The sequence below is a fragment of the Paroedura picta genome, chromosome 13, assembly GCF_049243985.1.
Source record: "Paroedura picta isolate Pp20150507F chromosome 13, Ppicta_v3.0, whole genome shotgun sequence".
In the NCBI taxonomy this organism is placed as follows: domain Eukaryota; kingdom Metazoa; phylum Chordata; class Lepidosauria; order Squamata; family Gekkonidae; genus Paroedura; species Paroedura picta.
This window is the reverse complement of record NC_135381.1, coordinates 8,412,774-8,427,484: the sequence shown is the minus strand read 5'-3', so window position 1 is coordinate 8,427,484 and position 14,711 is coordinate 8,412,774. Positions and strand designations below refer to the sequence as shown.

Here is a 14,711-nt window from a genome sequence, read left to right as displayed (position 1 = left end):
AGGGGTTCAGCAAGAGCTCTGGAGCGGCATGGTGTCTGTGTGGGGAGGGGGGGCTGTCTTCTCAGATTCTACTCTTTATTCCGGCCTACATGAGGCAGGACCGCCATAGTAGTAGTAGATGGAGCAAAAGGAGGGCTAAGGGTGTGGGTAGTGATGTCACTTCCGGGGCCATGGCAGGGGGCCATGGGCAGCTGACATCACTTCCGGGTGTCCTTGAAGTCGGAAAAATTATTTCAGGGGCTCCTTCATGGACAAAAGGTTGAAAAAGGCAGCTCTAGACAGAGGTCTGTATCGGAGGGGGTGGGCAAATACATAAATGCGTCCATGAGGCTGTCTGATATGGAATCAGGCCACCAGTCCATCAAAGTCAGTACTGACTGGCAGCAGGCTGACAGCTCCTAAGACTTTGGCTCGTTTTCAACCTGGCGATGACTTGACAGAAGGGAGCAGACAGAGTAGAGCCTTCACCCTGGATAGCCTAGGCAATCCCAATCCAATCAGATCTTGGAAGCTAAGCAGAATCAACCCTGGCAGGTCATGGCAAACTACTTCTGAACTTCCTTGCCTGGCTGCCAGACAATCCTCGGGTCTCCCGGCTACACTATAGAAGCCAGTCAATAATAAATAATGAATAAATACGGAGGGTGAAGGATGTTGGGCAGAGATGAGACCAATGACTGACTTGGACACGTGACCCCTAGCCTCCTCCCACCAGCACAAGGGAAAGTTCTCCAGACATTACGCCAAAAAGGACGCCGCTGCCTGCACTTGTAGAAACAGAAAAGATCCTTAAATAAGATGGTGCAATCATCCACCATGCGACTGGTAGCTCCAGATGTAAACATCTGATACCTACAACTGGAAGCCGGAACAACCGGAAGCGCTATTAAATAACAACCAACTAGGTAAGCTTCCCTACCCCTTTTTCCATCTACAATTCAAAACACAACCAAAAACAAACCTCCCAGCATTGTGGCAGCTTGATAATTATGGCTCCATTATGCTCCAGAAAAACTGCATACTTTCCCAGCGGTTTCCGCTTACCAGGGGCAGCGCTATCTTTCATGACCTGTCCAAGGCACATGGAAGCTCTTACTCTGTGTGCTGAAGATGCACATTTAGGAAAAGCTGTTAGTGTGCACATATGCTTATTGCAGATGCCCTTGTTTGGGTGTCACTTGGACTCAGAGCTGGCAAGCTGGTGCAATTTGTCTGAGCGCATACACCAAGACCCATGGAATGTGCAGCCAACCATCAATATCCTGGGTGTGCATCGTCCGCCTTCCACAGAGATAAGCTCTACAGGGATCCTATTCTGTCTTCCTTAACGTGGTTCCAGCAATGCTTGTAAAACATGCTAACACAAGTATGCTGATTTTGGTCATGAGGGTAGTACACTGTGTACTTCCTAGGAAAGTCACATAGGGATGCCCATCTCCAGGTGGGACCTCGAGATCCCCTGATTGTACAGCTCATCTCCAGATGACAGAGATCAGTTCCCCTGGAGAAAATGGCTACTTTGGAGGATGGACTCCATAGCACTATACTTCACTGAGGTCCCTCTGCCCCAAATCCTGCTTACTTCCGGTTCCCACCTACTTGTCTCATCTCCCCAAGGGGGCTCGAGGTCCTTTCCAAGGAAGTCCGTGAGGATTAAGGAAATAAGGAATGTTGTACCAATTTCCCCCTATGGAACTCTGCCTGCTCTTGGCTTCTAGTGCTCCATCCACTAACGGAAGAGGCAGAGGGATGCCTGACATGTTGCTCTGGAACTTGGCAAATTAAAACCACCACTCATTTATTATCATTATATTTAATCAATAACTTTAAAAATAAACAAAAGGCACTGGGGGGGGGAGCAGATTTAATCCGGCACAATTTAGAAACAACGGTCAAGGAAGACTCATGGTAGTTCAGAAAGAAGGTTGGATTGCCGTGATGGATACCCTAAATGGGATAAACCACACTTTACGGTCGCTGCTGCTTCTCCCTAAGAACAGGGGTGAACGAAGAAGAAGAAGAAGAAGAAGAAGAAGAAGAAGAAGAAGAAGAAGAAGAAGAAGAAGAAGAAGAAGAAGAAGAAGAAGAAGAAGACGAGGAGGAGGAGGAGGAGGAGGAGGAGGAGGGGGAAGGGGAAGGGGAAGGGGAAGGGGAAGGGGAAGGGGAAGGGGAAGAAGAAGAAGAAGAAGAGGAGGAGGAGGAGGAGGAGGAGGAGGAGGAGGAGGAGGAGGAAGATTAATACGAAGAAGAAGAAGAAGAAGAAGAAGAAGAAGAAGAAGAAGAAGAAGAAGTAGTCTGCACAGAAAAAAAAATAGGTGAGCCATTCCAAACTGGAAGCTCAAATCGGCATTGGGATGCTAATCCTGGTTTGATGAAACGAGATAGTGATTGGTGTTATCCGCCATATGCTTGGGCCCCACCGAAACCACACAATTTCTGGCGACATCCTCAGCATGCTACTGGTGATAAAGGAGGATGAAACAACAGCAATGGCAACCAGTGGCACGCATTGTCCAAGAGACGTGTTTCCAACGGTTCTGCTCCTACAGCGTTTAGCCCTTCCTGGGCTTCAAGGTGGGAGAAGAACGTTCAGTCATGAGAATTCCAGAGCTACCATATAGCTGAGCCCATGCATTGGTGCCAATTCTCTGTACCTGGTTGTTCTTCCCTACAGGGAGAATACTAATTAACTTATCAACTTATTTTAATAATTGCCAATTATAGTGGATTTTAAGAGCGAAAGAACTGATGTAACATGAAGTAAAGGGGGGGGGGAGGATCAATTTTCACCCACATCCACCCCTCTAATAAATCTCTGACTTTTATAGAGATCGAGCAAACAAACATTGGTTTGTACAAGTCTAGCCATCCCATCCCATCACCTCATTAAGCCTCGACTAATTTTCTTTTTGACATCAGTTACTGGGAAGGACGTAACAGCAACCCCGGAGGGTATATTTCCCAGCTAGAGAGACAGCCGTTCATATGAATAAACCGAGTATTATCCATCCGGGCAAAATTTCCGATAGCCCTGCTTCAGAGATGGAAGGCTCCCCAGGAAGCACGCTTACAAATCGGGAGGGGGGGGGAAGTGCTATAAAAAACTACCCTTAAATAAATGGAAAAGGAAACAACCGACTCCTTTGTGATGTGGAAAAGAAGGGGCTTCTCCTATTCCAACTCGAAAAACAAAGGCATAAAAGGAAAACATGTCTTGTCCTCAGTTTTTCACTTTTCCACAATGGCTCCCACGACATTTCCAGTTTTAAAGTTCAAACGCATGAATCATCACGCTTGAATCGGAGAGGCGTCAGAAGCAAAGAGAGAAGGGAGAAGAGAGACAATGCAGGCCCTCTGAGATAACAACCGTCTACATCAACTTCACCCGTTTGTGGCGCACGCTTTATAGATAAGACGCAGTTACCCCTTCGTTAGTAACGAACTATGAGGCTTATCCAGTGCTGCCTTTCTCAATTTTTTTACCGATGAGAAACCGCCGTAACATTCTTCAGGCTTCGAGAAACCTCAGAAATGGCACGATCATGCAGAACATGGTTGGGAAGCAGAGCTCTGGACACACCCACCTGGGGCCCCTCCCCTTCCCGCCACCTCCGGGACTGTGATTGGCAGGGGCTGGCCGGGGCTCACCATAATTGTAGTCCAGGGGTAGTCAAACTGCGGCCCTCCAGATGTCCATGGACTACAATTCCCAGGAGCCCCCTGCCAGCGAATGCTGGCAGGGGCTCCTGGGAATTGTAGTCCATGGACATCTGGAGGGCCGCAGTTTGACTACCACTGTTGTAGTCCTTGGACATCTGGAGAGCCACAGTTTGGTCACCACTGTACTTGGTGAAGCCATAGTTGGCTCCTTCTCATCTAAGTATAAAAGAGATATGGAGCTAGCTAAAATTTTGTCAGTGAGCGGTTAAGCAGAATGAAATACGGTTGGGCTAAGCAAAATAATGAAAGCCTAACCTGACTTTTTGGATGAGTATCTCAATATCTCCCATGCTAGCTCAAGTGTATTTCAATTTCTGGGAAGATTAAATAAAGGGAGTTTCTCCACCCTTTCTCATGTGTCCCATAAAACAGATTTATTACCCAAGATTTCTTCTGTGTTTTTGTTCGTGGGGGGAAGAGAAAGAATAAGGAAAATTGTGGACCAAACTCATTTATTTTTACAACCGGGATTTTCTTTCTAATGAATACACGGCTAAAGCTTGGCCTTTTATTTTATAATCTAGACGCTCTTTCGATCTTCACTAACGTCAGACTATTACTCGGAGGAATACGCAACCTCTGCAGCTGTCTCGCGCTCCCTGGAAAGTCTTTTCTTATTTTTTGAGGCAGCATCTTTCTCTGAATCTTCTAAAGGAGATATCCAGAGGAGAAACCCAGATGCATACAATTCTCTGTTTGCTGGATCACTATTAAAGAATGGCTGAAACGCAGCTTTTTCTACAGCTAATTCGGCGATTCCAAACCAAGGGTCCACGGACCTCCGGGACTCTACGGGAGCTCCAGGGGGAATCTGTGGGCTTCCCCCTTTTGTTTTCATGGACTCTTTAACAAGCAAGGGAACCAGTCAGTTCCCTGGATGTACATCTCAGTCCTTTTCAACCACCCATTCAGAAAACTCTTCCAGAGCTGTCAAGAAACCCCAGGGTTTCACAAAACCCTGGTTGAAGTAGACCGGTCTGGGCTCAGAACCCCTACTGTAAACCCTTACTGAGTGACCTTGGTTCAGTCACTTTCCCTCAACCTAACATCTTCTAAATTTGTCACGAAGAAAAAGCGAAGGAAGATAGAATCCTGCACATCTGTGGAGAAAGGGCAAGATGAAAACATGATAGAGAACATTCTGCCTAGTCCTCGGGCAACCTGCAACCGCTGACAACCTCAACCTACCAGACCTTCTGGAATGTTCCGAAACCACCTCTGTCCTTTATCCCTAACACGAATATGTGTAAAAATACAGCTGCCGGTGGCTTCACAGAAAGCCTTCTGGGAGCTGGTGTTTGGTTCAGTTTTTTTTTTTTCTGAAAAGACAGTCACACAAAGTTTGCCCTCGAATCTCAGCTCCAGAAACAACCCAACGGCTTTTTGAAAGATTGATTTTACTTCCACTATTCTGGCGATCGCTTTAACGGCCCCGCCGAGGCTAATAATTTTGACGTTGCTCCCAGGTTTACAATGGGTTTTGAGCCGGAATTAATATGAAGCACTTCATTTTGCGCTGCCAAGCGCATTTTTGTACATCAACATTTCATATTAAAGGAGCTGTAAATCTATCCATCTGGGCCTGTTGGATCAAAGTAAGTTTTCCTCCCTTTTGGACCCCCTCCCCGCTATATTGAATTTGAGTCCGATTCTCACTTTATGCAAATTTTCCACTTGACGGAGTCATAATTCAAGAAACGGGGAAAGGGGGGAAAGTTCAAATGTTCACTGCTTCAGCCCTGAAGACTGAAGTTTCCTGTAATGTGGACAAAACAAATACGTCTCGGTAAAGGGGATCCTGAGACTTGGGTTCTGTCGACGGCACCAAAGCCAACTCGTTCCAGCTGACTGGTTCATGATTTTTATGCTGCCAGTGGAACAAATCCATGTGCTTTCGTGAACAGGGTTATGGAAAATCCAGACCCCCAGGGGGAGAGGGGGATATAGTAAATGTGTGAGAATACACAACCCAACATCATCTGTTATTCCTGGCTTATTTAGAAACTATTTATTTTATTGCGTGGCATGTGTGTAGTATAGCCTATGATTGGCGGACTGTCGGGCAGTCAGGCAAGAAATTAATTGAGACGAGCAAGAAAGCTCATTGCAACCAGGAATGCAATGGGCGCTAGGACCCAGGGGACACCGGGAGGTGCAGCTTTCTCTCTCTATGTCTCTCTCTCCCTCTAGCAGCGTGTCTCTCTGTGTGCCTCGCTGCTTGAGGAATAGCAGGTAATTAGAGCTCATTCTCAGGAGGGAAGCAGGGCTGGTCAGCAGCTTGGGGCAGCTCTCTCTCTGCCTCCCTTGCAGCAGGAGCGATAGGAGGGAATGAGAGCTCATGTTCGGTCTGGCAGGGCTCTGTGCGTCTCTCTCTCTGTCTCTGGCACTTCGGAGAGGAACGTGGTTAGTGTTCAGGAAGGGAGGGAGCTGTAGGGGCAGGGCCAATCAGGTTTGGCCCTATTCCAACTTGGAAAGCCGGACACGTTCCAGCCCCATGCTGTTTCACAAATATATACAGGAACCATAGATAAGGATGGTTTGCCATTGCCTGTCTCCATGTCATGACCCCAGTTTTCCTTTAATAAGTCTGCAGGTTCGGTAGATGCAGGCTACAAGTTCTTCTAAAAGACAGCTCATCATCATCATCATTATTATTTCAATTTATCACCCACCACTCCCAAATGGCTCATGGCGGGTTACAAGAGACAATAAAATCTCCAATAAAGCTCCCATTAAAACCCTAGACATAAAAGCACATAGATCCATGATCACAAACCAAAACAGAGATATGGCGGGGGAAAAACAATTCAAAACACTAATCTCATAGAGGGAGGTGGGGAGAGGGGAGCAGATGGAACCCATAGCCGCCATACACATTGCTTTATCCTGGGGGGGGGGCATACAGATCTTCCTTGGCACACCGGCCTCAACCATAGACCTGGTGGAAGAGCTCCGTTTTGCAGGCCTTGTGGAATGCCGGAAGCTCCTGCTTTGAATCCAAACTCCAACCAAACACCGAACGACAGCAATGGGGAAAGCTCTAACTTAGATATAATTCAGTAGGCTTGCCAAGAGCTCTGATTGGCCCTTCACTTGGCCCTATGATTGGTCCACAGAGTTCAGGCATGGGGATTTAGTGTAGACGGCAGGGATTATTCATACTGGGAGTGGGCAAAAAGCCCCATGCAGACTACACCCAGGTTAGAAGCTGGTGATCTCAAGTATACTGTACACTGTAAAGTACACTGTAAAGTCCATGTGTTCACCCTTTAGTGCAAAGTACTGGGGATCAATAGGCTTACTGCTGAGTACCAACATGAAAATCCTGAATAGGTTCCACACTGTAGCCCTCCGTGAGGATGAGCACATGCACTTTAGCATGTACTTTACGTCGGTCCCTTCCGCATCCTAACAACCACAGCCCGCAAAAATTCCATCCAAAGACATGCGAGGCTATTCCATGGCGAATCACTGTTCTACAAAGCCATTGCTGGCAGACAGCCATGCCTGCAAGCGATAAAATGTACCCCAAATGAGCTTAAGCGCCAACAAATTGATTGACCTAAAAAGGGAAGGCTTCAAGAGCTGGGCAATTTGGAATTAAAACAATCTGCTGCTCCGAGAAGCCCGTAACTATATCTTGTCTCTACTCGCAAGCTTTAAAACCATTCACCAGAAACAAGTAGCAAATCACCTCCAGGCAATCAGGCAGATAATTTTTGGAAAATAGTATTTTTTTTTAGAGTTCCATGTCTCCTCTCCCCCACCCCCAAGTACACTTAAGCAACAATTAAAACAGTGCACACAAACTGTAATGGCTAGTTTTAAAAAACCCTGTTGTTCAGTCACTTGTATGGATTTATTCGAAAACCATCCAGCTAGATCAGTCTTTCACAACGTTTTTACCATTGAGAAACCCCTGAAACGTTGTTCAGGCTTCGAGAAACCCTAGAAGTGGGGCGATCGTGCAGAATATGGTTGGAAAGCAGAGCTGTGGACACACCCACTTGGGGACCCGCCCCTTCCCACCCCCTCCGGGCCCATCATTGGCCATTTTGGGAGGGAGGTGTCACCAGGACTATATAAGGTCATATCACGATAATCGTTTAATTTTTTTAAGATATAAAAAATTACTCAACCTATACAACCACAACCATACGATCAGACCCAACAGAAATTAACTGAAGTATTTATTATTTATTTATTTATTATTTTGATTTCTATCCTTCCCCCCCCCCCAGTAAACTGGCTTGGGGCGGCTAACAATTCATATCTCATAAAATACAGTTAAAATACCCCATAAAACCAACATTAAAAAAAAAACCCAGTGATAAATGGGCAGTGTCCACTAGCTTTAAAAGCCCTTGAACTGATTAGCTGGGCCAGATTTCCTTTGGATTTCTTTTTTTTTTATTTCCCAACTTTCCCTCTTCCGCAAAGAGGCAACCTGTTTCAGACGCTAATGGCGAACCTTCTAAGAGCATCTGCATCGGCCTCTGGGTGAAACTGACGCAGGGCTAGAAAGGCTTTGGGATCTGCTGCCGTCAGGCGTTCTTGATTTATGGTGGACAACTATGTCACAATGCTATGCTCAGGGAACTGCAGGCATTCCCAAGGCCCATCCAACTGAACCAGTACTGCCGTTCCTGGAACACCACTAAAAGAGCCTGCTTTTCCAGTAATACGCATCTCTTCCTTTTAGGATCTCCCCAACCGGATCAAGATGCCACTTGCTTGTAGCCCCCCAAGTTCTTCGCTAGCGTCTGCTTCTGTCGGGATGGTGCAAGTTCAGCCACCCTCCCCAATTTACATGAAGTTCCCACCTTTTCCCCTTCTTTTCATGGGCTCCTGAGACATGGCCAAAATATGGATGGGTATCCCCAAACGGCATGCCCGTGGCCTGTCCCAAACATTCATAATTCTCCTTCTTATTCCAGGACAAATTGTATGATACGATAAGGACTGGTCCATCAGGCTCTACTGCCAGGAAAACTTCCTTTCTCAGCTTTATTACATATATATTAAAGTGATTAGGTCTCCTAAAGAGATCTGTTCCCATCAGCGGCCTTCAGTAGTGGATATGAAAGCACCAAATTAACATTCAAGTGCAGGAGTGCTAATGCTGCAGGTTAAAACATTTTCCAAAGGTATACAAAAACTCCAGAGATGCAGTGCGTGTGCGTTTGGGTGGGGGAGGGCGTAATGGCCAAGAATGACTACTGCATTCCATTTATTGAGTACGTCTGTCAAATAAGTTGTGACAGTGATGGGAAGTCGGGCTCAAGCGACTCGTGAAAACAAAAGAGCAGCAAGCACTGATTACAAGGTACACCTATGCACGGCCTAAGTTTTATCGACGGATGTATTTTTTTTTAACCCTCTGGCAAGTGGTGTGTTGTTCCGTGCTTAAGTGTTTATTCAGCTGTGCTCTGTTGAATAGCTTTTCTCAGAGGCGGGGAGCAACACGGAAAGTCTACTGCAAACGGACCTTCGGTGGGCAAGTTTGATCCACAACTGTGTCTCGTTCGAGTCCGGTAGGACCTTAAAGATGACTTGGGCATAAGCCAGCTTTTCTCAGCTTTTTTCCCATTGAGAAACCCTGAAACATTCTTTAGGCTTCTAGAAACCCCATAAGTGGTGTGATTGTGCAGAATATGGTTGGGAAGCAGAGCTGTGGACATGCCCACTTGGGTCCCTTCCCTTCCCACACCCTCCAGGCCCATCATTGGCCATTTTGGGAGGGGGGAGCAGGTCGACATGACCATATATGGTCATATCACCCAATAATTGTTTAACACATTTTTGAAATATACAAAAAAATAATGAACACCCACCCATTCAGGAAACCCGTTCAGGGCCATCAAGAAGCCCCAAGGCTTGTCTTTATGGTCCTACTGGATTCAAATCTTATTCTTCTAGCACAGACCAGCACGGTTACCCACCCAAAACTGGGTCTCATAATGGACATATCAGCAGTCTTTTGCAAATAGTTGATTTTCATTACGAGAGGGAAGGCCGCATTACGCACACACTCACACAAAATCCACCAATGAAGAAGGTCCCATGTTAGAGGCTGACACAAAAGGAAAAGAGCGGAGACTTAAAACACAAAAGTGTGGCCATATTGGCTGATTCACAGTCCTATCCAAAGCAGAATCAGCACTGATATAAATAGAAGGGGATCATTCTGCTTAGGATGCCAGTATGAGACGCAGTATGAGACCCCGGGGAATGGTAGAAGACAGGAAGGCCTGGAGGATCATTGTCCATGGGGTTGCGATGGGTCGGACATGACTTCGCACCTAACAACAACAACATGAGATGCAGATTGGCATCAAACAGAGAGAGTTATTGAAGTGGGCTAAGAGGTAGCTAGAAGAAGAAGAAGAAGAAGAAGAAGAAGAAGAAGAAGAAGAAGAAGAAGAAGAAGAAGAAGAAGAAGAAGAGTTGGTTCTTATATGCCACTTTTCTCTACCTGAAGGAGGCTCAAACTGGCTTACAATCGCCGTCCCTTTCCACAAACTGGCTTACATTTGCCTTCCCTTTCCTCTCCCCACAACAGACACCCTGTGAGGGAGGGGAGGCTGAGAGAGCCCTGATATTACTGCTCAGTCAGAACAACTTTATCAAGTGCTGTGGTGAGCCCAAGGTCATCCAAACTTCAACCAACGAAGGCATCAAGAACAGGAACAAAACAATTGGTGAACTGAGGTCAAGAAACTGCCTCATATTCACAAAGATATATGGAATTATTTGGGGGTGGGCAGTATATAAATGTGACAGACAGACAGACAGACAGACAGACAGACAGACAGACAGACAGACAGACAGACAGACAGACAGACAGACAGACAGACAGACAGACAAAGCAAGCAAGCAAGCAAGCAAGCAAGAAAACAAGCAAGCATTTTGAGAGCCCGATGATCAAGAAGCGGTACATAAACCTAAAATATATTATTTGAATTTTATACTGCCCTCCCAATATGGCTCAGGGCGGTGTACCAAATGAGTTAAAATTAACAGTGGATAAAAAACACACAATACATCAATATTAAATAAGACAAAAGAAAACATGGGCAACAAATTGGCAACATTCACAGTCCAAACATCCAGTCCTTTCACCACTCATAGACCTCCAAACTGGATATCGCTTAATGGGAGAGTTTTAAGTGACAGCATCTGTAACTAAAATAAAAAAGTACATTGTAGTCTTTGAAATGGTGTGGCTTTCATCATATCTGGATGTATTTTCTCAAAAGGAAATTGTCACTTAGGCTACTTCTTGCTTCACAGCCACCAAGGACCCGTATGGCAAATAAAGTGATGATAGTCAGTTAAGTTATATGAAGACTGGCAGATATTCTCTTTGTTGGGATGTAAGTTTATAAACTTTACCAGTTTAACTGTGCGATTTGCCCATTGTACAGATATGTTTTTTTATTTGTACTTACCGTCGTAAACTGCCTTATGAACAACCTTCGGATTGGAAGTTCTAGAAGCAAACAAAGAATAAATGCGATTAAAAACCTTTTGAGCTAAAAGAGCACTGCTGTTCACTTTCTCCAACTGTGAATTATACTAAGTGCAGCTGTTTGCAGAAGACAGTAGGCACCATCTTATCTTACTAGAAATATTTGGCCTCTTCTTTCACGCACACATACCTGGGAAGGCATCTTCTAAGCCCCATCCGTGTCTGATCAAGTGGGAGCTTGTTCACAAGGGGGTTGGCCACAAAAAATGTGGGAGAATTTAAAGCAGGGGTAGTCAAACTGTGGCCCTCCAGATGTCCATGGACTACAATTCCCAGGAGCCCCCTGCCAGCATTCGCTGGCAGGGGGCTCCTGGGAATTGTAGTCCATGGACATCTGGAGGGCCGCAGTTTGACTACCCCTGATTTAAAGTATCAAAAGCCCCATTAAGCCTTTATCTGCATAGGTCTGAGCCCCAAATATTACACCAAGGCACAAAGTAATGTTGGAACTGGCCTCATCCACTAATTTTAACTGGAGAATGATTTCCTGACACTTTAATGGTCTGTGCCTTCACTTTCTAGTTTTCACACTAGATGTATTTGCCTTCCTTACAGAAGTGCCATGGGATTCACTGAAGCCGCGAGGGAGGGCGGTATAAAAATGTAATAAATAAATAAAAATGAAATAAATAAACCGAACTGAGTTCTCCAAAAGTGCAAATGCAAACACTACTCACATCTCCAATAGCAGAATTACTGCAAAGCCAATTTAGGACCTGTCAATTCCCCTTTCCCTCCATTAGGTAAAGGGTCTCTGTCACTTTCATTCCCACCCCTGAAACAACTGCCTTTTCTTCTAACAGTGTTTTTGTGCTTTACCAGAAATACAACAGGAAAGGCTTTGGTGAGAAAAATCTCGCTGAATGAGCCCAAAATTACATTTAATCCAGCATCCAGTTTTTTAGAGCAGTCACTAGAAGACTCTGGAAATCCACTAGGAAGGCAAGAAGGAATAGTTGCCCTTCCAGAAACTGGCTCTTAGTGGAACACTGGGGTAGTCAAACTGCGGCCCTCCAGATGTCAATGGACTACAATTCCCAGGAGCCCCCTGCCAGCATTCGCTGGCAGGGGGCTCCTGGGAATTGTAGTCCATGGACATCTGGAGGGCCGCAGTTTGACTACCCCTGCACGGTGTCCTATAGAGACTTCATTTAACCATCATGATTAACAGAGCCATTGAAACATTCCTCCTTTTCCTGCTTAAAATGATCTAACCTTGGCCTTACGGTATGTGATTTACACTGGGAGGTAAATAATGTGAGCATTTCACTCATTCAGACTACAGTGGGAGGATCATAGGGGTCCCCAGTCTGGAACGTTCTCTGTTGTGGGGAGAGGGAAGGAAAGGTGTTTGTAAGGTGCTTTGAGATGCCTTCAGTCGGTCCTTTGGACACATAATGCGCTCAAACTCACTAGAAAAATCATTAATGCTCAGCATGGTCAGCGGTAAAGGGAAACGTGGTCGCCAAAGGATCCGCTGGCTCGACACGATCAAAGCCGATACAGGCATGACCATGAACCAACTGAAAGAAGCAGTCAGAGACAGGGGCACAAGGCAGAGACTTTCCTATAGAATTGCTGAGGGTCGGACACGACTGAACGGATAACAACAACAACAGGTGGTGAAAAGCAGGGAGTATAACCCCCATCACCTTACAAACACCTTTCCTTCCCTCTCTCCACAACAGACACCTTATGAGGTAGGTGGGACTGAGAGAGTTCTAAGAGAACTGTTTTCCAATAACAGCTCTAAGAGAACTACGACCGGCCTGAGCAAGTTGAACGTGGAGGAGGAGTGGGGAATCAAACCCAGTTCTCCAGATTAGAGTACGCCACGCTTAAACCACTACACCACACTGGCCAGAGGATGAGCACCCTTCCCCCCTGCTGCACAAGTTTCTAACTGCATGGATTCCCCCCCACCCCACCTTAATAAAGAGGCACATCCATCATCTGCAGGCTGAGCAGTGCCATTCAACCACCTCATCCTCTGGCAGGTGCAAACCAAGGGCTGCCCTAAAACCAGGGACAGCAACCGATGCACCTTATGGACAAGCATGTATTGCCTAGGGGCAAGCATTGTCCCTAGTTTTAGTATCTCCCAACCACCTCCAAATACTGCATCCCAGCAGGGAAACAGGAAAGCAAAACTTGTTGTCTCCCTTTCTGCAGCGCACTCAAGCTCCTCAAGACCCACGAGGTGCATTGGGAAGAGCGCCTCGGCGTTCACTAACGAGACCAGGGAAGGCTTCCCCTGTTGAACTCCGGCCTGTCCTATGCCGTTGGTTAGGAGGGAGGATGAAGCAGCCAGCAACCTAAGGAGGGGAGGTGGAAGAAGCCCCCAACGCCTGCCTAAGTAAGCGAAACCCCACTCCTTGTCCTATGAGTCCTCCCGCAAACCGCCTCCCCCGAGTTATAGGCGGTTATCTCACCGGTGCAGCCTCTGGAGCGGAAATGGGAGGAGCTTACTCCCCCCCCCCATTAACCAGGAGGAGGAAGGGACGAATGAATCGATCACTCGGCGATCCGCAGGCGAGCGAGAAGAACGCCGAGCTCTATAACGACGGAGGGAGGGCCCTCGGTCACGTGGTCGCGAAATTGACAGCTCCCGCTTCTCCTTTCCGCTCCCCGGCATTCCTTCGCGCTTGGATTGGGTTAAGGCGGCGGCTGCGGCGCATGCGCCGATTGCTGGCGAAGGCGCACCAGGGATATAATATACCTGGAAGGAAGAGAACGAAGTTTGAGTCCATTGTGTTTATTTATATGGATACTGATTGATTTAATTGTAGGGTTATAGACCAGAGAACGGACGCGTAAGAGATAAATACAAAAAGCTTGTAATCCTTTAAGAGCAGTTTGTAGATATAGTAAGAGTAAGCTGAAAAGATACCATTATTAAAATTAGCAGGGGGGAAAAATCCAAAGATTGAAAGGTTAAGGTTCAGAATTCTGGAGCTTTAGAAATATTTGCTATCCTTCTGACGAATCACAAGGACACAGAATTTGGCCGTCTGCAGAGATCTGAGGCTTTTCATAGAGTCATAGAGTTGGGAGGGACCCAGAGGGTCATCTAGTCCAACCCCCTGAACAATGCAGGAACTCACCACTACCCACCCACAGTGACTCCAGTTTCATGCCCAAGTGATCTCTCCACCAAAAACCTCCAGAATCCATCCTGGCCTGGAGGAAATCCACCTACCACCCCATAGTGGCGATCAGCAATTCCCTGGGTATACAAGGAAAGGCCAAACTGACACATCCTTTCCTGCCTACCCACTCACTAAGCCCTGCATGGCCTCAGGGCCCTCTGGTTTGCAGGACTGCCTCTCCTCCTTCGTTCCGCCACGACAGCTTCAGTCATCTGCTCAGTGCCTTCTGCGGGTGCCACCCTGCCAACAGACAACATCAACAAACTGCCTGCATGTCTCCTCTCTCTTAGATGACCTGGCTTAGGAAGTCT

At 46.5% G+C, this 14,711-nt stretch overlaps 1 protein-coding gene across 4 annotated transcripts in view; it reads right to left on the bottom strand.

Annotated features, from left to right (window-relative positions):
* GNB1L (G protein subunit beta 1 like) overlaps positions 1-13,849 on the bottom strand; it is a 61,565-nt gene extending 47,716 nt beyond the window's left edge. The window contains exons 1-2 of one of the 4 annotated variants that reach the window (XM_077308051.1): positions 13,684-13,849; positions 11,172-11,212 (exon numbers count right to left, since the gene is read on the bottom strand). The gene's annotated coding sequence lies outside the window, so the exon portion shown is untranslated. Of the gene's footprint in view, positions 1-11,171; positions 11,213-11,381; positions 11,432-13,448; positions 13,664-13,683 lie in introns of those variants that run through there. The other 3 variants (XM_077308045.1, XM_077308048.1, XM_077308047.1) reach the window with 3 other exon arrangements.
* Between the last annotated feature and the right edge of the window lie 862 nt (positions 13,850-14,711).